Raw genomic sequence first — 21,599 nt, forward strand, 5'->3', positions numbered from 1 at the left:
CGGACTTAGGTTTAAATTGTGCCCCGCAGGACTTCCCTGGTGGCACAGTGGTTAAGAATCCGCCTGCCAATGCAGGGGACACGGGTTCGAGCCCTGGTCTGGGAAGATCCCACATGCCACAGAGCAACTAAGCCCGTGTGCCACAGCTACTGAGCTTGCGCTCCAGAGCCCGTGAGCCACAACTACTGAGCCCCCATGCCGCAACTGCTGAAGCCCGCTCACCTAGAGCCTGTGCTCTGAAACAAGAGAAGCCACCGCAATGAGAAGCCCACGCGCTGCAACGAAGACCCAATGCAGCCATAAATGAATGAATTAAAAAATAAATAAATAAATAAATAAAATTTATTTTAAAAAAATTCTAAAAAAAAAATCGTGCTCCACCACTTAATAGCTGCATTACTTGGTTTGACCAATTACTCAAACACACGAAGTCTTAGTTTGCTTGTCTTTAAAATGGAGCAGTAATACAGGATTAAGTGAGATAATCCAGATAAAGCACTGACAGGCAAAGCGTTAGGAGTTATTACTGCTGCTACCACTGTTGCCAGAAAGATGAGTTGCTTAAACGGTTGTTCTGAATGTCTAGCTAGAGAAAGGCAGTGAACTAGAGTGGAAGATTGTAAAGGAAGGAAAAATAGCAGAGACACTATAGAAATAGAATCTACGGGTTTAGGATTTCCCTGGTGGCGCAGTGGTTAAGAATCGGCCTGCCAATGCAGGGGACACGGGTTCGAGCCCTGGTCGATCCCACATGCCCTGAAGCAACTAAGCCCGTGCGCCACAACTACTGAGCCCACGCACCACAACTACTGAGCCGGCACCCTAGAGCCCGCGAGCCACAGCTACTGAGCCCGTGTGCCACGACTACTGAAGCCCGTGCGCCTAGAACCCGTGCTCCGCCACAAGAGAAGCCACCGCAATAAAAGCCCGCGCACCGCAACGAAGAGTAGCCCCACTCTCTGCAACTAGAGAAAGCCTATGCGCAGCAATGAAGACCCAATGCAGCCAAAAAAATTAATTAAATTAAAGAAAAAAAATCTACGGGTTTAAGTAGGTTGGATGTCAACTCCGGGTGACTAGAGACACAGACAAGATGCGAGTAGAGGGAGTGAGTCAGAGTGGGAGGTTTGTGAGGAGTAGATAGAGATTTGGGTCAGCCACAGCAGAGGTGGCAATGAGGAGGGGTGGATAAGGTTTGAGAATATACATTTATGGTGGACCCTAAAGTATTTTTTTAAACTTTCTCTAACAAACCGTTTTGCAGCCCAGGGATGGAGGGTGGAGAAAGTGAATAGTACGCGTCTCGGACCTGGGTACTTGTAAGCAGGAAGGGAGTATCCAAGGGTCGAAGCATAAGGAATAGGGGTTGAGGGGGTGATGGTGGTCCTGAAGCTTCTGGTTGTGCATCCAGACTGGGAGAGGAAGCCGGGGCAGTGATGGAGGATGGAGGGCAGTGATGGAGGGCGGAGTCAAGGGGCTGAAAGTCTTGAAAATGACAAAGTCCCGCTCCGCAAACGAGAGGGAGGGGGTAGGAGAGGTGGAGAGGGCTATTAGGAGACGATGTGGCAGTGAAGAGTGAAGTTACACTGCCATTTTTTAAAAATCAATTGAGGTATCATTTGCATTCTATAAAATACACCGATTTTAAGCATACAGTTTGATGTGTTTTGATAAATGTAGCATTGTCCCACGTAACTATCAATCAAGATATGAAACATTTTCATCACCCCCCAAACTTGCCTCCTGCCCCTCTGTAGTCAGCCCCCTTTGCAGCACCGGACCCAGGCAACCACGGATCTACTTTCTGTCACTGTAGGTTAGTTTTGCCTATTCTAGAATTTCACATAATGGAATTAGATGGGGAATGTGTATCCATTCACTTGATGGTGGCCATTTGGGTTGCTAACACTTTGGGCTATTATTACTAAAACTCTTGTGAACATTTGTGTACAAGTCTGTGGGCATACGTTTTCCCTGGACTGCCTTGGTTTTGATTTTGGCTCCATTTCTTACCGACTGTTGGCTGTTGGGAAAGTCCCTCTCTGACACTCTATAATCTATATTGGTAATGAACATCTGCTTCTAAGGTCATTGTGAATATCAGATGCAAATGCCTGCAAAGCTCTAAGAACCATGCCTGGACATAGTCAATGAGCCATAAATGGTAGATGTGGGTACCTTTTCCTGGGACCCCACAGGAGACACCGCGTGGTAAAGGGCTTGTTTCATGGATGGACTTGGAGTGCCTTAGGACGCAGAAGTGGAAACCCACGAGACTTGGACGGACATCAGGTCCCAGGTCCCCATTTGGTTGAGTCAGTCCCTCTCGTGGTTCAGCCCCTTCTCCTAGATCATCTCTTCTGAGCTTTGTGATAGCAGAACATGGGCCCCACCGTCTTCAGAGACCTGAAGTCCTAAGGGAAAAATCTATCTCCACGCTTTGTAAACTATAAGGTATCTCACAAATGTAAAGTATTGCCGTAGTCTTGGCCCTGCTGATTATTCAATAACAATACTGCTGTTGTCCTCAGAAAAGACTAGACTCTGTATATAAAAGGTTTGCCCAAAAGTTTAAAGCAAATTACCCCAAACCCTGCTCCCACTGACTGAGAGCTTTTGCCCTTTAGAAAGGCTTTGCTGTGTGTGTGTGTGTGTGTGTGTGTGTGTGTGTGTGTGTGTGTGTGTCAGGAGCCCCTCCCCCAGTCTGCAAATACTCCTCAGGGAGTGGGGAGGGCCTGGAGTTTCTGGCTGTCCTTGGAAAGTTGATTTAATAAGGGTTCCAGGAAAACCAGCCTCCCTCCTTCCTCCCTCTCCTTTCCCTTCTCTCGTTTGGGATCTTAAAGAGGCTGAGCTTGTTTCAGACCAGGCTTTGCGGGGAGGGGGGCGGGGGAGACTGAAGCGGGGTCATGGGCCGGGGAGTAGAATGCCCCTTTAAAAAGATAAGCACTAGCTTGAAAGACACTTTGAGCTTGAAGAGGCTTGTTTTTGTGTATTTTTCTCTCTTTTAGAATAAGACTTGGAGAAAAGCAAGTGGGTGAATCCAAAACTGCTTACAAGGCCGCTTCTCGTAATTGGGAGTGGGGATCCTGCCCCCTTTTCAGCAGTAACCTGGGCTAAAGCCCCCAGACCCCACATGGTGGAGGGCACGGTATGAGCCCTGCCGTCTCAAAATACTTGCCTACATGCTCAGAAACCTGCAACTAATAAACGATTTAATGGCCGGGGTTTTACAGCTCCTCCCGCCTACCCAGATTTGAAGGAGTCTGGTGGCCGCTTGAAGAGGGAGAGGTTACACTTAATGGAAAAGCCGCACGATTCCATTTCTGGCTGCAAGCCCCCTGGATGCCAGGCACCACAAAGCAAGGCTTTGTCTTTGTGTTCTGCAGAAACCTGGGCCCGTGGCGGGGAGCTGCAAGTGGTGCCAGAGACATCACCCCAGCTTGAAGTCCGGCCCTGGGCCCTGGCCGCCACTGGCAACCCCCCAGGGGCTCCCGCAGCTGTCTTTGGCCCGAAGGGGTATGCATTTCAGCCTGGCTGCAGGGGGAGCCCCAAACAAGTACCAGAGGGCATCCCACTACCAGCCTCGTACAGGCCGAGGTCCTACTGGCTGCAGCCAGTGGGCGTGGCCGGAGGACCTGCGGCCTGGGGGCCAATGTCCTGTGGACCAGTGTCGAGTGGCTGCCGCGGGGGGCGGAAACGTGCAGGAGCGCTCCTCCACCCCACCCGGTCCGCAACATAATTTTTTCTTGTGAAAAGAACCTGTTTACTTCTAATTCACACTGGACGTTGAAGAGGAGTTTCTTCCCCCTGGGCCAGAAGGCAGGTGGAATTCCACAGGGCAGAGAGCGATATGGGGAGACCCACTGGAGAGCAAGGCCGGAGGGTTTCGGGCTGTGGGAATCTGCGCGGCACGGAGCTACCAGGTTTCCCCAGGGAACTCTACTCTGTCCCTCACCCCCTCTCCAGAGAGAGGTAGCTCGGTGCCTTCGGAAGGGTGTGTTTGCAAGTGTTCCTGGAGCTGAGCTTTGCAGAGGGTGGGTGTAGGGAGAGAATGTGAGGGAGGAGCGCGAGGGCTCATGTGTCCACTTGACCACGCCGGGCAGAGCCACCCCAGGGCCGTGTTCTTGGCTCTGGCTGCTGCATTGCTGCACCATTAGCTTCACTGATTTTCCACTCTGGCTTTGCCGGCCAGCTCCCCGAAGTCAGGGAGGAGGAATTTCTCAGGGAAGAACAAATGGCTGTCCAGAGCCCTGGCCAGGGAGGGGGAAGGGAGGGAGCCCAAACAGAGAAGCAGGCCGGGCTGCTGCCCCCGGGTTTCTGTGACGACCTGGGTGGGCAGGAACTGGAGAGAGAGGGTCAGGGATGCCTCTGGGGCCTGTGGCCCCTGCCCGGAGGTGGGTCAGCAGGGCCCGGCCGGGATGCTTGCTCCCGGTCAGGCCGAAACAGTGAGTGATGGCTCGTGTCTGGGGCGGTGAGGGATGGCCTTGGGAGAAGTGAGTTCTGGGGAGTCATTATCTGGGAGGGAGAGGTCCGGGGTCAGAGATCCTGACCAGCAGCTGTGCCCTGTTTTTACAGGGCCTCGATCCTCAGGGGCCGCTGGGGGCTCCAGCTCCCCCTGTAGACGCCACCTTTGCCTCTTCCCTCCCCAAAGCCTGGCAACGAGACAACTGTTTCCCTGCTGCCCGGGAAGGTCCAGCTGCTCTGGCACTGCCGGTCTCCCAAATTCAGTTGCCCAGGCCGCCCTGCTCATTGTGGAGAGGAGGCTCATCCACAGACTTACGGCCAGCATTCCCTTCTCTCGGCCCACCCTGTCCCCCACCTCTGCCCCCCCAAGTGATTCAGCAGCAAGTTAACTGCTCTACCTGGGCTCTTAAGGCCTGGAATAAATCCCAAACTGCTTCCTCTTAGGAGAAGCCTTCTAGGCCAGGGGGTCCCCAACCCCCGGGCCACGGACTGGTACTGGCCTGTGGCCTGTTAGGAACTGGGCCGCACAGCAGGAGGTGAGCAGGGGGTGAGTGAGCAAAGCTCCGTCTGTATTTACAGCCGCTCCCCATCACTCGCATTACTGCCTGAGCTCCGCCTCCTGTCAGTATTATGGTGAGTTGTATAATTACTTCATTATATATTACAATGTAATAATAATAGAAATCAAGTGCACAATAAATGTAAAGCGCTTGAATCATCCCAAAACCATCCCCTCCCCCACCCCAGTCCACGGAAAAAGTGTCTTCCACGAAGCCAGTCCCTGGTGCTAAAAAGGTCAGGGACCGCTGTTCTAGACTGTGGGCTGCTCCTGAACTTGGGGGCTTGCTCTGACTTATAGCCGCTGACGGCCAAGTCGGGGGGACATTTGCCTGATGGGCTGGTTGTGGCTTGTACCCTGAGTCCCCCCTCTCCTGTTCTTGGTTCGCACCGACCCTCCCCTGCCCCCTTGCCAAACGAGGTGCCCACTGCCTTCATTTAAAGGCTCTCTCCTTGCAAACGGGAAACCTCAGGAGAGGGGTTTGTCCAGTCAGTTCCAAGCACGAGAACCATTGGCTCGGATGGAGCTTGAAACTCAGTGCTCCTTCCTGAGCCCACATGTTGTATCGTGGCCAAGGCTCCTGGGGTGGGTTGTGTAAAAGAAGGTGAATGTTGGTGTGAATGTGGCTGTGTTTCCCAGGCCCTGGATGTGTAGGTGCGTCAAGCCTCAAGTGGGTGAGAGGGTCAAGGAGTTCGGCGAAGAGTGAACATTAGTGGTCATGAGCTTGGGCAGGGAAAGAGGTTAAAAACCATCAATGCTGGAGAGTCACATATTTGATCAACAAAGAAAGTTGAACTTAGAGCTTAGCCCCTCCTCTGTTTTCTCCACGGATGAAAACTAGCCCCTGGCTAATGGTCCCTTCACCATTTGTTTACTGATTTAGTTTTCTTCCTTCCTTCCTTCCTTGCTCTCGCTCTCCCTCCCTCCCTTCCTTCCTTTCCTCCCTGTCTCCCATTCATCCATCCATCCATCTGGCCAAATAAGATTTCCTTTTCCCATGTTTAATACAACGTATACATTCATACATAACAACTGTTTATCCTGGTCCCTTAGCTGGAAATGTCCATCCCTGTCCTTTCCTGCTTTCACTGTTTGTAATTTCTACTCTTAGCTTAAGGAGTAGCTTAAGGGCCACCTCCCTCTTGAAGCCGTCCTCTGTCTCCAAATTAATCACTCCTTTCCCCCCCACCCCCTTTCTGTGTAACTTTCAATCTGGCACTTACTTTCCTCGGCCTTACATTATGGAGTTTTTAACATATGGCTGTTTTCTCCACTAGAGCAAAGTTGTATGCAGTCAGAAAGAATGTTTTTATTGCTCTTTTAAAACATGGATATTTTGATATGTAATCTGGGTTCATTGTGGAAAATTTAGAAATTATAGACTTGTAAAGAGAAAAAGAAAATCTCTTATATGCCCATCATCCAGAAATAATCACTGTTATTGGTGAATCTATTTATATAATTTTTTTCCTGCATTTATACAAACATAACTTTTCAAAAATGGAATTTATATGTTATATACTGGTTTGTAACGTAAGCAGGTACTTCTTGCCATGCAGAGATGTTTCCATCATGCTTAAGTAACTATGTAGTAGTATGGGTGTGCAAAATTTATTTATTTACCCAGTCCTTTACTGTTGGGCACTTAAGTTATTTTCAATAGTTTGCATTTAAGTGAACATACTTTTACAAATAAAATTTGCCCATGTATCCAAGGATACTTACATTCTAAAAGTTGTCATTACATAGTACCAAATAGCCCCAGAAAGGTAATACCGGTAAAGGTCTTTAAAAATAATAATTAATAAATACTATTTATTACATTTTCACATTCCGCATCCTTTACGTATTTTTACCTCTACATTGATCCCATGGCCATAGGTTTTATTTCCAAAATCAGATGAGGAAACTGAGGTTCATGGAGTTAAGTAATTTGTCTAAAAGGTCGTCTAGTTGATAGGCGGTGAAAGTGGGATTCAGGTTCAGGTAGGTCTGACTCCAGTATTTTTCTTTCCAGTGTATTATACTATGTCCCTCTATCAAACTGGGTTTCTTCCCAAAATACAGGCAGACCAACATTTGAATTTAAACATGGCTGGGTCAGCCCCTTTTATCTCACAGGAATTAGGCTTCACCTCCCTTTCTGGGGTGGTATGTACGTGTGTGTGATTGGGGTAAAGGCAGCTGGAGACACTTGCTTGCGCATTTCTTGTGTGACATTCTTCTGCTCTTGACTGCGAGGTTATGCATTGGTCATAGGTCTATGAGCTGCCCTAATGAAAGTGGTTCCCTAGCTTAGAATAATCAATGGAACGAAAACCCCATTGAGGCTGCCTTTTCCACGGTAGCCGAGACCTCCTACTTGGAGAAGGTCTGGGATCAGAGGTCTCTAAAGCATCAGATGCCACACCTGAGTTTTCCTTGTAGGTCACACTTATTCTAGAATATAGTGGTATCGCCCGGACACAATAAACCACCTGGAATGTTTCTAAAATGGTCCAACAATGTCTCATGGATGGAAATAAGCATGTTAGAAGGTTCAGCAAAACTGAAGCATTAGCATTGTTTTGAGGCTACCAGTAAATACATATTTAAAGTGTGAAGAAATGCAAAATAAACCCCACAAGGGTCCTGAAATTTTGTTTTTCTTAGTGTTTACATCTAACAAATTAATGTTTTAAACAAAAATATATATAATACAATGTAGTTGGGCTAGTCACAAAATAATTACAGGATTTTCAAAATTAATTAATTTGTGGTATACTGTCTGAGGTGTGCCCCGGGAATAGAACACAGATTTATTGCAAGTTTTTTGGTAAATATTTTCTTCCAGTTCTGTCAGTAACTATCTGTGTGCCCTTTTGGGGAAAACACAAAAATTCTCGGAGGCCCCTCTTGACTGGGAGGCCCAGGACAAATGGCATCCCTACCCCAGCCTCGCCATGGGTCAGGCCCAGCCCCGGCCAGTGTCGCTCTTACTACACATAGGCAAATACAGTAAGTGACTCATTTAAAAAGTGTCATCCAGTGACAACTTCAAATAAGGACATAAAACGCAGGTTATGAGGACATCTGAAACCACAGGAGAGGGCCTCTTCCCTAAAGTGAAGGGACAGATTGACTGTCGTTTGTGGGCTGTGATGTGTGTGCACACATATATCATGAAGGCAGAGGTGTCGTTCTGTCCTTTGTTTACTCCAGCACCTTAGAACAGTGTCTGATACACGTTAGGCACTCCATGAATACTTTTTGAGGAAATGAATGCATGCATGAACGCACAGCAAGGTAACCATCCATTTTCTTTTTCAGAAAAAGATACCTACAACTAGTAAGGACCTACTGTATAGCACAGGGAACTCTACTCAGTACTCTGTAACGGCCTATCTGGGAAAAGAATCTTAAAAAGAGTGGCTATATGTATATGTTTAACAGATTCACATTGCTATACAGCAGAAACTAACACAGCATTGTCAAGCAACTATACTCCCCCCCCCCAATTTTTTTAAATAGTAAAGGAACTAGGGAAAAAAAGATACCTACAATTTCTAGCTTTAAAAAAGGGGAAGATAGGAATGAAATCCTTTTCAATAGGAAGGTAAGGAAAATAGGTGAGAAATAATTATTGCTACCCCACAGTGAGCCCTTTATATCACTTACTGCAGTGGTTCTCAGGTTTTCCCGGCAGGCACATCACCCGGTGGGCTTCTTAAAACCGCTTGCCGGGACTTCCCTGGTGGCGCAGTGGTTAAGAATCCACCTGCCAGTGCAGGGGACACGGGTTCAAGCCCTGGTCTGGGAAGATCCCACATGCCGCAGAGCAGCTAAGCCCGTGTGCCACAACTACTGAGCCTGCGCTCTAGAGCCCGTGAGCCACAACTACTGAGCCTGTGCTCTAGAGCCTGCGAGCCACAACTACTGAGCCCACGTGCCACAACTGCTGAGCCTGCGTGCCTAGAGCACGTGCCCAGCAACAAGAAAAGCCACAGCAGTGAGAAGTCCGCACACCCCAATGAAGAATAGCCCCTGCTCGCCGCAACTAAAGAAATCCCACGCACAGCAACAAAGACCCAATGCAGCCAAAAATAAATTAATTAATTAATTTTAGAAAACAAAAAAAAAACCAAAAAACCTTTGCCACAGTCCACCCCCCAGAGCTCTGGATTCTGCAGCGGGGCCTGAGCTGGGTGGTTCTAACAAGTTCCCAGAGGATGTTGATGCTGCCATCCGGGGACCACACTTTGAGAATCTGATATCAATTAATTGTCTATAAGGTAGGTGCTGTGTGTCCATTTCACGGTTTAGGAAACTGACTCAGAGAGGTCAAACGAACACTTGCCAGGTTAAACAGCTAAAATAAATGGAGTAGCTAGAGTTCGACTCAGGTCTATTTAATATCAGTGCCTACGGCTCTAACCCCTGTACTGGGAGAGGTGGGAGGCAAGGAAGTAGAAGAGGGCTGAGTCCGATTGCCGGGGCCTATTGGACGAAGGAAGGACTAGGAGTAGAAAATTGTCTAAGAGCTTGTCTGGAAGGAAGGAGACCCTCTTCCTGGAACGCCCTTCTTCTGTGTTGCTTGGAGCTTTAAGTCAGTTATCACCACCTTTGGAATGTGGATCAGCTCTCCCATCGTTGGAAGGGGCCTTTTGCATTCGGAAATCTCTGCCCCTTTATTATCCAACTTCAGGGTTTACTTTGGGAATTAAGGTTTATTTTCCTTCGGTTTTAGGAATTAGTTTTTAAACCTTAGAAGAGTCAGGTTCTTTGACTAACGTACTGAATGAAGTTCTCCCTTCGGCACCTAAAACTTTCATCCATGTTATTTGCACTCTCAAGACTATATTTATGCCTGAAGGGTACGCTTGGAAGAGACATTTATTTCATAACATGTGTCCTTTCCCCACTACCCTCAGACTTTCAGTCCATTTTTAAAATTTATTTGCCTAGCGAGTTCTCATGGAATCTCTCATGAGCATCAAAAAAGGACAGTGAAATAAATCCTTCTAGAATATCTGGGCTCCCAGCTTTCTGCCAGTCACAGCCTCTGAGCTACTCCATACCCTCGGCTCTGAGGCTTCTTCTGGAACATCTCGGGCCAGAGGGAAAAGATGAAGGGAGACATGTGTTGAAGGTGCTGGTGGCCGCAGCTCTGTGGCCAAAACAGAATCCCCTCTTCTTTTTTTTTTTTTTAATATTGACTATATTCTCCGTGCTGTACATTACATCCTTGTGTCTTATTTATTTGTTTATTTATTTATTTTATATATTTATTTATTTAATTTATTTATTTTTGGCTGTGTTGGGTCTTCGTTGCTGCACGTGGGCTTTTCTCCAGTTGCAGCAAGCGGGGCCCACTCTTCGTTGCGGTGCACGGGCCTCTCATTGCGGTGGCCTCTCTTTGTTGCGGAGCACGGGCTCTAGGCGCGCGGGCTTCAGTAGTTGTGGCACACGGGCTCAGCAGCTGTGGCTCGCAGGCTCTAGAGCGCAGGCTCAGTAGTTACGGCGCATGGGCTTAGTTGCTCCGCGGCACGTGGCATCCTCCCAGACCAGGGCCCGAACCCGTGTCCCCTGCGCTGGCAGGCGGACTCCCAACCACTGCACCACCAGGGAAGTCCCATGTGTCTTATTTTTTTTTTTTCGGCCTTACCACGCGGCATGTGGGATCTTAGTTCCCCGACCAGGAATCGATCCCGCACCCCCTGCAGTGGGAGCACGCATCTTAACCACTGGACCGCCAGGGGAGTCCCCTCCCCTCTTCTTAAGGAAAATTAACTTGCAGTCTCCTGCCCTCCCTCATGGCAGAGGGAGGCCTGTGCTGGTGGAGGCCGGAGGGGATGTAGTGAGTGGTACTCAACTCCCGAGGCCCAGCTGAAACTTAGAATGTTGGTTAGAGCTGTTGGAGTTGCCTAGAGCTTGTCCAGTCAGCCTTCCCATCTCACAGTTGAGGACACGGAGGCCGAGAGGGGAGGTGATGTGGCCCGGGTCACACAGGAGTGGCAGGGCCAGTCATCCCAGTGACTTGCACTCAGATACTCCTGCTGCTGCTCCCAGCCAGTTACAACCACCTGGGGCTCAAGCAGAGTTTGGTACTGTGTGGTTTTCACAAGGATTTCAAACGAGGCTCTCATCCCTTAGGACACCCGGAATGTGGACATTGCCCGGAGTAGGGATCCTCCCGCAGGAGGCTCATTGTTCAAGGTCACCCAGCTTGTCCGAGCACAGGACTCCCCAGTGCAGACACTGGCCCTCCAAGCAGCCTTTGGTCCTGGTTCTCCTACCTGCTCTCTGCCTGAGTGCCATTCCATCTCAGGGAGAAATATCCCCAAACCACGTTCTTTTCGTTTCTGAAAACAGTACTAAATGCTCTACTTTCACAGTGTGTGTGAAGGAGGAGACAGAGAAGAATGAATACGTGGTATGTCAGTGGGTCCTCTGGGCCATCACTTTCCTGCCAGTCTGTGGAACAGACCATTAGCCCCAGATTTTTAGGTTCCATGGGCCAGTCAAATATCCCCCCCGATATTTTGGGTTGACAATTTATTTTGCCACGTAAGAACATCTTTAAAACACCAACACTGTCCACTACCGGTACTTTTTTTTATTGTGGTAAAATATACATATTATAAAACTCAACCATTTTTAAGCGTACAGGTCCTTGGCATTAAGTACATTCGCCTTGTTGGGCAACCATCACCACTGTCCATCTCCAGAACTCGTCACCTTCCTGACTGAAACTCTACCTGTTAAACATGTAACTCCCCAGTCTTCTCTCCTCCAGCCCCTGGCAACCACCTTTTACACCATTTCCTTTTAAAAGGATGTCTATTGGGACTTCCCGGGCGGTCCAGTGGTTAGGACTCCGCGCTTTCACCGCCGAGAGCCGGGGTTCGATCCCTGGTCGGGGAACTGAGATCCCGCCATGCAGCTGGCGTGGCCAAAAAAATAAATAAAAGGATGTCTATCACCTTTATTCTCGTAATGTAAAAATAAGGGATGTTTCTTTAACGTTGAAAAAAATAGGTCACTTTATGAAGAGTCCCTTCCTTTCTCCACTGCAGTGGGCCGTGATCGTCCTTGCACTGGGCCCGGTGACCCAGACCCACCACTGCAGCCACGGGACCAGCCAGGGAGGGGAGGTGGCACAGAGCCGGAGGGGTGCTGATAGCCCTGGTGCGTGTGCTCTCAAGCACCCATTGAGGTTTGGGGAGGGGGGCAAAAGGCAAATTCTGAAACAGCTGTGGCCTCGACTAATTCATCAGCAAGCTTAGGGAGCGGCAGCGTTTTCCTACCCAGCTACTGGTGCTTCCTTCCCCAAACCAGCTCTGAGGAGCATGGGGGAGGGGAGGCTGTCCCGAGGCCCTGGGAGGGGGCGGGGTGGGGGGAGAGCCATACATTCTTTTCTTCAAGGAACCTGACCGGACTCTAAGGTCAGCGCCCGGCGGATTGGGAGCTGCAGGGCTACCTCTTGGCTGTCCTCCTTCCCCCACTCTTAATGATCTTTCCATTACAGAACCCAGACCAGGAAGTGCCTGACAGGTCACAGCTGCAGACACATGGCTGGGAGGCCTGGGCTCTGGGCCAGTGGTGGGAGGGTCTGAGTTCCCCTTCAAGCAGCGGGACCCCTACACACACACACACACACACACACACACACGCACGCACACCCCACTTCAGCTAGTTGTCCAGCTTTTCCCTGACAGCTCAGGGAAAGGTGTTCTTACTTCTGTGTTGTCACAGTTGGTGGCCGGTGGCACTTTTGCTTTGAGCTTAGGACGTGATTGTAATAAAGGCAGAAGAAGCCCCCCAGCTGAGAATCCAGATCCCCTGTGCTTACAGCCCACACAAGTGTCCTTACTGGGCTTGCGGTTCTTTGGGGGAAGTTTTCCATCAATGAACAAGGCTCTCCAGCTTCTTTTCCCAAAATAGGATCCCCCTGAACATGGCTCTAGAAGATTCCCGGGCGCCCAGGGCAGTTGTAAGGCACAGTCTTAATGCTGCCCAAACGATCACTCTGATTCTATCAAAATACCCGGTTCAGAACATTTTGCGGGGAAGGTCTAGAGGCAGGAGCATGGGCTCTGCAAACACACAGACCTGGGTGGGTAGAGCCCCCTTCATTTTATCCTCTTCACCGAGGCCAGCTCCTTCCACATACAAGTTTGCTCAGGAAATGTTAATTTACCCTAAACTGTGTCCGAGGGGGGCAGTTGTCACACAGGAATTTCTGTCTCCACCGCCAGCTGTGTTGTTGGCTTTCTTCCCTGAATCTGCCAAGGCTGATTCCTCTGGTGCCAAATGTGAGCCGGTGACACAAACTTCTAGGAACCGGGAGCTGAGGACCTCCCTTCCCGGTAGCTGCAAGGCACCTACCTTTGCTCTTTACGCTTCTTCCTGCACGTCTTAGGTGAACTTGCCCCTTCCCAGAGCAGCTCTTTCTTCCAGGTAAGGTAGAGCAGCCAAGGGTACCGGGAATCCTTTTGGGAAATGGGTGGAGGACGCATTTTTCTTTTCAGCTCTGCCCAGAGTGCGTCTGTAAACATTGGGGAGAGAGGAAGAGGGGAGATTTCTTTTAAAAACAACTCCTGGGTGCATTCCTTTGTTAATCACGTAATTACAGCCCTCTCCCCAGCCTGAAAGTGTTCTCCTCCTCGTGGTGGGAGGTATTGGGGAGGGGGGGTGTTACCCACTCCCCAGGAGGGAAGAAAGTACAGGTACCAAGGAGGCATCAGCTGGAACCCAGCACTGGGGCTTGAACCCCAGACTCCACTTTGATGCTGGGTTACCCGTCGCTACATCTTTGGGAAGGTTTGCACAGAATGCTGGGCCTCCCCTGCCCAACCACTTCCTGTGGAGCTGGTTTTGGGGGGTCTTGGAGTGGGTGCAGGGCCCTGGCTGTGGCTTTGGCCAGCACAGGCGGCTCTGCGCTAAATTACAGTGACGAGATGGGACAACACAAAAGCCCCGAAATCTTTTTTTAATAAAAACAAAACACACCTCCCAGCCCCAAGCCCCTGGTCTGCTGAATGGCGATGGCTTCCTGTCAGGATTAGCTGGGCTGCCTGGGCATGTGTGCACTGCCTTTCTCCTCAGGAAATACCTTTAGTAAGCCCTGGTGGGGTCCCCATGGCAACGTGAGAGGGGACCTGCTGACTGAGGCCATTCAGCTCCCATTGTTGCCGGGCCCCTTTGTCGGGAGCTGTATTGCAGCCTCTCTGGCAAACACAGCAGTTTGCACTGTTTTGTCAGGCTGAACGTGGAGTCTTTACATTTTAATGGGCTCTTCTGGCAGTGGCCCATTTGCATGCAAAATGCTCCGTTTTACTTCTGTCCCTTTTTCTATTAAAAAAAAACAAAAAAAACAAAAAAAACACAAACCCTACACTCCAAATCTCCCTGGGTCAGGGGCCCGGTGAACACGGCTGGATCTGTGTGTCAGGCCCCACTAATTGATTTGGTGTCCCCGGCTCCCCTCCCACCCATACCTGTGCGCCCCATTTCTGCAGCTCTCCCTGCATGTCGGGGATGCCTCGCGTCCAGGGAATCTCACATCTGGAGGGCTTCCTCCATGGAACCTCCCACCGTTGCAGGATGACCGTTGTTCCCCGGGATTTCGGTGAGAACCCCCTCTGACCTGGCCTTGCCAGACTAAAGTAAGTTTTCAGTTCCATTTCAAAGCCAAAGTAACGTAATAAAAACCTCGGCAGAGGGCTCCCGGAGCCCCACTGGGCTGTTCTGTGTTTCTTTTAAGTTGCTTTCAAAGCCACCCCGAGTTCCTCCCCCACCCACAATTGCCCCCTCATTTATCTCTGGGGAGTTTGTGCCAAGACTGTAAACATTCCTGGACCACCAGTTCCCCATGTTACTGAAGAGGATGGCCCTTCTCTCCTAACTTTCTCAACCCAGAGACGCAAAAGCAAAAGGATTTCATAGGGATGACAGCAATGGAGACCCCCTGCCCGAGACAACACGCCTGGATTTGTGGAGGGCTGGTTATTCAAGCCCTACGCCCTTCCCCTTGCGGCATAGAGATGACACCACACCTGATCTCAGAGGGTAGATAAGACACATACTTACGGACCAGCCCTCGGCCGAGCAGCTTGAATGAGTGCACGATAAAGCCATGAATTTTTTTAAAAATTTTTATTGGCGTATAGTTGATTTGCAATGTTGTGTTAGTTTCAGGTATACAGCAAAGTGAATCAGTTATACATATATCCATTCTTCTTTAGATTCTTTTCCCCATATAGGCCATTACAGAGTATTGAGTAGAGTTCCCTGTGCTATAACGTAGGTCCTTATTATCTCTTTTATATATAGAAATGTGTATATGTCAATCCCAATCTCCCAATTTATCCCTCCCCCTTCCCCTTACCCCGTGGTAACCATAAGCTTATTTTCTATGTCACATTACAAATGAGAGGAGGAACAGAGCCATGGAAGTCTCCGGAGAATGAGTTTTCACGTTTGGGGAAGTGGTGGAGAGATAGGAAGAAAAAGTGTTTTAGGAGAAAACAAAATAAAGGGCAGTGAGGGTATTGGCTGCAGAGGTGGAACCAGGAGAGCTGGGTGGGAGGAGGTAGCTGAGAGGCCCCCAGGTCCTGGAGGTGGGGGTTGCAAACTGCGCTCTCGGGGGGCCTGAGGGGATGGGATGCAGAGGGCCAGGAGTGGGACACTCAGGATGTGTAATCAGGAGAGCTGGCCCAAGGGAAGGGGTGGCCAGCCTCTTTGCCTAACGTTCTCGATCATCTCAGTGGATCAGGCAGGGGTCATCGGAGGGCATCAGCTCAGCTGTAAGCTGCACTCGAGAGTGAGGGGTTGGGACCAGAGAAGGTGTCAGGGATTGAGCCAGGGACCCAGGCAGGAGGGAGGGGTCGTGCCGCGTACCTGTGGCCAAGGCAGAGCTGTAGGTACCTCCCGATGCCCCGTGTGCTGGGTGAAGGGCCGAGGACCCAGCAGACCCAGCACCTAGAGCCAATGCTGAGCCCTGTTTTGTGACTTTGGGAGAACTCTCTCTGCCTCCGTTGTCTTGTGTTTAAATGGAATAAATGCAAATGAACATGCACGTGGATAAACGCGCCTTGTAAAGTATCAGGTGCCATACCTAAATAGGGCATGACTGTTGGTCCTGGTCTGCCACTGTCCCAGTGCCAACGCACCCTCCCCACAATTTCCTCATCCGCCACATGTGCAGTCACACCTCCTCAACTCTGAGTAGCTCACCATGGCTGGGAAAGTACATTTGTAAGTAAGAAAACAGAGTTATAAAGCAGTAGTTGTGGGGCAGATGAAAAGGGAAGGCTGAGGCCAAAGCAACCAACTGCAGAATCCCCTGTGAGAAGGTAGGCGACATGGGCGCCATCAGACAGGACCCTGGGGCCGACCAGAAAGCGTCTCCATTGTCTTCTGGAAGTCAAGGATTGCAAAGACAGTGAAAATAAGGGCTGCCTTTCAAAGCAGTAGACCTGGGCTCCAGATGTGTGGGGATTGCGGAGAGCCAGGCCACCTGGGTGCGAATCCCTGCTCAGCCACTTAACTGACTAGGTGGGCCGTCTTGGACACATCCTGAACCTCCAGGTGCCTCAGGGTCCCCTCTGTAAAATGAGGATGAGAGTACCCACCCCACAGGGTTGTGGAGCAGCTGTCAGCTTCTGCGCCCTCAGGGTAGAGATAAGAGTGGTTATCAACCTCATAGGGTTGCTGTGAGGATTCAGTGATAGTGTGTGTTAAAAGTGTTCACAGGATGTGGGATGTATATAGTAAGCATACTGCCCGTATTGGTATCACTGTTTTCAGAGTTGTTTAAGGATCCCAAGATAATATAAGGGGAGGCGCGTGGTCAATCGCAAAGCGCTATACAAGTATGTTGTTATTCCTTCCTGGGTTCGTGCAAAGTTGTGAGGCTCGGGGATAGATGTCTTCCAGACCTAACTGGTTCTTATGGGACCAGGGCTGGTGAAATGGTATTTCAGTAATACATTTTCAGGTATATTCGTCCTTGTGGCATGAAAGGCCTGCATTCACAGTCTCTGCAGAGAAATGTGTTCCCTGGGACTTCTTGAGTGGTGCTGTTCTATCCCCCACCTTATAAGTTGAAATCATTTTGGGGGCTGTTTTCTACTATGTTTTCTTTTGTTCCAAGCAGGCCATGCAGTCTGGCCTCATCTCCCATCCCCTTCATCCCGAGGCACAGCACTGCTCATAAGCACCTCATCCTTTTCTGCTCCCTTTCCCTACCGTCATGTTCCCCTGTGCTGTGAGCATCGCCGTGTACCCTGACCACCAACACCTGAGTTCTGAAACCTCAGAGCCTGTGCTGGATCACCTGTCCTGGGCTCTCAGATTCTTCTCCCGTTGCCTCGTGTTGTGTGATCAGGTATCGCATAAATCTTATCACCCTGGTTAGCGCAAGGCTAACCGGCCCTTCTGCTCCTTAGTTTAATCCTTTACGTCTCTTTGCACAGTAACAAGGGCTCACAGAGACACCTAATGATAGCCATTCTGGAGAAAGCCCCTTTCTTCTTGGATTTTTGGAAACTGGGGTTTCATCTTCTAATGACAACATTTGTATGGATTTGAGCCTCCTCAAGGCCATTCCCTACCCTACACGGTGCCCATGGCTGGCAGAAGACTCAGAGTTTAGAATCAAGAACTTGGATCTGATCTGATGAACCCAGGGCAGAACTGCCTGCTAGATGACAATGGCAGATTTCTGCCAGTCCTGCCATAAGCCAAATGCTACATCCTGTTGGCTTGTTGGGAATTACAAAGCCCTGGTATTTTGGAGGAAAGTAGGAAGGGAGAGGGACACAGTAGGGCCCCATTAACGTTAATCATGTTCCTAGACTTGAGAGCACTGCCCCTCACCTCTAGCTGCTTCCTTGAGGATTACTAAAAAGTGTGGGTCCCCTATCTGCTCCTAATTCCCCCTGGGGGATGGAGGGGCTCCATTAGAGAAGCAGGATGGGGTTGAATCCCTTCCCCTCCCACTAAAGGGGGTACCAGGTCCAGCCTGCACAGCCTTCCGCAGTCCACCTGCCAGCTGCACCGTCCCAGGAGCTGCCTAGGACCACAGTGCTCCTCAGCCTCAGATTCAGGCAGCTGTGCAGGAGCCTTTGTCCTCTCCTTGTCTTCTGGAGAGATGGCCAAGTTGTTGACGGCCTTAATCCTCTAAGGGTGTGCAAGTCAAGTCCAGCCCTAACCCTAAGCCTAACCACCTAGCTCCCGGTGGTGATTGCCGTGACTTTGATGTGGACGTGGAAGCACAATGCACTGTTTTCCCACAGTGCACTCCAAGCGCATTGCACCCAGAGCCTGGTCACCACGGAATCCAGATACCAAATGTCCTCCAGCCTCTGTTCCCCATCTCTCAGGAAGCGCGGGACACATAAAGCAAGTGTGTGGGTTTGCCGTCTCCCTCAGCATCCCCATTCCAATTCATCACGTGCTCCAAGAGTTGGAATGTCTTTTCAAGTTGCTGAGCAATAAACTGCTTTCTCTTCTTCATCATTCATGGCCAGCCCAATAAAGCTGTCAGTTGGCTCCTTTCTTGACTGCTAACAACATGTAGAGCCCTGGTCCATGGGTCTCGGCCAGAGAAAAGCCAGCTTAGTGGAGATGGAGCCACAGATACAAGGGCCTTTCCAATGAGGGCATAAATGGGGGACCCTGGAAAGACCAAAAGAGAATGGAGAGTAGTGACTTGATTGTCACAGGCGGCCAGTGAGCAGTGATGTCCTGCATCAGCAGGACAGTTACAGAGGACTCTCCAAGGTCGGGGCTGCTACTCCAGGTGGTGACGCAGAGGGGCAGGGCCCAGTAAACCAGCAAGCGGTCCATTACCGTTCCATCACCTCCTAAAAGAAAGCGGCGTTTACCTGCTTTGTAAATGGAGACTTTGACACACATCCGAGAGCACTATTAGCCATGAAAAAAATCACCCAAGAGCCGTCAGCTGGTTTTTGGTTCTTCCAAAAATTAGTCTGTGCCAGATGCGAACTTCAGTTCAAGGCCTACTGAGTATTTTCTGAGTTTCTGACATTGTTAGGCACTGTGGGAAAACTATGAGAGGCAATTCTGCTCTGAGTTGCTGGCTATTTCTTAGGCAAGACATGGACACTTTTGACAGTTAGGAAACAGTGCACCCAAATTTCCGTCAACCAATGAATGGATTAATAAAATGTGGTATATCCACTCAATGGAATATTATTTGGCCATTAAAAGGAATGAAGTACTGAGACATGATACAACATGGAAGACCATGAAAACATGCTAAAAGAAAGAAGGAGGACACAAAAGACTGTATATGGTACAAATCCATTGATATGAACTATCCAGTATAGGCAAATCTATACAGACAAAGCAGATCAGTGGTTGCCTAGACTGGGGGAGGGGGAGGGGACAGTGAGTGACTTCTAATGGGTACAGGGTTTCTTTTGGGGGTGATGCAAATGTTCTACAGTCAGATGGTGGTGATTGCTGCATAATTCGGTGAATATACTAAAAAGCATTGAATGATACACTCTAAATGGGTGAATTTATGTGAATAAATAATAATTTATGGTATGTGAATTATTATCTCAATAAAGTTGTTTGAAAAAGCAACAGTGCAACATGGTATGGAATTGAGTGTGCATCTGTGTGGTTCAGACGGTTACTGTTGTACAGAAAATGACGGTAGAGACACTCGTGCCAGCAGAAGGCTTCCTGGGCGTCTTGGGTGGTGCACTTTGAGTAGGTGGGTAGGAGGGCTCTAGAGAGATGCCTGACAGTCTTGAGCAGAAGTAAGGCAGTTCGTGCAGGAAACATTCAGACTTGGAGCAAAAGGTGGGGACGAGAAGGTCGCATGTGGAGGTGGGAACAGACTGTGAGGAGCGTTGAATGCCAAGCGCGGGGTTAGAACACATCCTCTACACAGCATAGGATATTGATCAGGAGAATGAAGGACTAGCTCCCCAGGGCCTGGAACATCAGGGGGAGCTTTACCTCCAGCGGCAGGGACAAGAAAGCTGGCTCTTGAGGCTTTAATAGATCACGTACGAGAGTTTTGTTCGCACGTCCTGGTTGGAATGAGTGGGAAGCTTTGGATCCAAGCTAGAATCCGCCAGAGCTTGGTCCCAGCAGGACCAGTCTCCCTTTGCTGCTTTCTCCTGGGGAAACGACCGTGTGCTCCTTGCTACCTTTTTGTTTCTGGGACCTGTCAAAATAGGCTGTGATGCCAGAGGCTAAGAATTTGAGTTTACCGGAGTTTACTGTTTGACCAACGGCTGGTACAGATCACGAGCTGCAAAATATTTAATCAGTGAGGTCATTGCAGGGAAATGAGATTTGATCCATAAGAGCGTCTTCTGTTTTCCTTAAGGGTCAAGTCTGAACGGCTTTTCTTCTACCTTCTTTTGGCAAAACCACAAACCATTAAAAATGGAAAGAATAACTTTTTTTTCAAGACCCACAAAAGCTTATATTTAATGAGTTGTGTGGTCTGCTCATTTCTGTGGTGTTCCTCTTGACCTGACTCACAGAAATAAATGAGTGCGGGTCTAGTGATTTCCAGACCCTTTTAAAGCAGCACTCCCTTTTTGATGACTCCATATTTACCCAATATTTAAGACAGAGCCCTTGGGTCAAAGGGTGCCGGGGCCTGCAGCCTTGGCCTCTGAGCCTTATCCGAGGCCCCTCTGAGCAAAACTACTGTTAGTCCTTGGCTCCCAGGACACTCATTTCTTCATTGGTGACGTTTCTAGAAGAAACCTGTTTGGGACTTCAGAAAGAGTTTTTTACAATGAGGTGGTGAAGGAGAAGAGGGAGTTTGGAAAGGAAGATGATGAGGAGACAGTGCATCATTGTTACATTATTCAGCGTGCATTTATTGGCAGCTGTCACGTGCCAGGGCCCTACTGGATGCTGGGGTTTGAAGGTAAATGTGACACGTCCCCACACTCACAACCCAGTCGAGAAAGGGGACTTTCCTTCAGTGTGACAAGTGAGAGGGGAGAGCACCTGACCCAGAGTGGAGTCAGAAAGGGCTTTGAGGGACTTCCCTGGTGGTCCAGTGGTTAAGACTTCTGAGCTTCCAATGCAGGGGGGTGCGGGTTCAATCCCTGGTCGGGGAACTAAGATCCCACGTGGCAGCGTGGCCAAAACAAAAAACAAACAAAAAAGAGAGGAAGGGTTTGAGGCAGTTTCCAGCCAGGCTGAGAACCGGAGGGTGTGTGGACGGAGCCAGGCTGAGATGCAAGGCCCGGCAGGGCGGTAGGGCCAGGTGCCTTTCAGAGCCTCGCGCATCAGGGGCCTGCAGGGCAGGGGGCCCCCTGGCGAGCCTCTGATGATGAACCCATGGTGAGAAAGAAAGAAGGTTCCAAAAGGCAGCAGAAACTAGTCAGGTGGTAGATGGGAGCCGCAGCAGGTGTGTTCTTCCGGTGGGCGACAGACAGTGGGCAGAAGATGCTGAGAGCAGGCTTGCACGTCCCGAGAGGAACTAGGAGCTGCGTTTCCCCTTGTTAGCGCAGAGGGGTCCGCCTGGGATGGTGGCCTCTTTCTGTGTCCGGCCTCAGGACTTCCTATTAGCGTGAGTGCAGTGTTG

General features: G+C 49.7%; 1 protein-coding gene across 10 annotated transcripts in view; it reads left to right on the forward strand.

The window, feature by feature from the left end:
- Positions 1 to 21,599, forward strand: part of FGFR1 (fibroblast growth factor receptor 1) — a 46,904-nt gene that overhangs the window by 9,608 nt on the left and 15,697 nt on the right. The window lies entirely within an intron of this gene.

Source organism: Eubalaena glacialis, chromosome 20, assembly GCF_028564815.1.
Source record: "Eubalaena glacialis isolate mEubGla1 chromosome 20, mEubGla1.1.hap2.+ XY, whole genome shotgun sequence".
NCBI lineage: Eukaryota > Metazoa > Chordata > Mammalia > Artiodactyla > Balaenidae > Eubalaena > Eubalaena glacialis.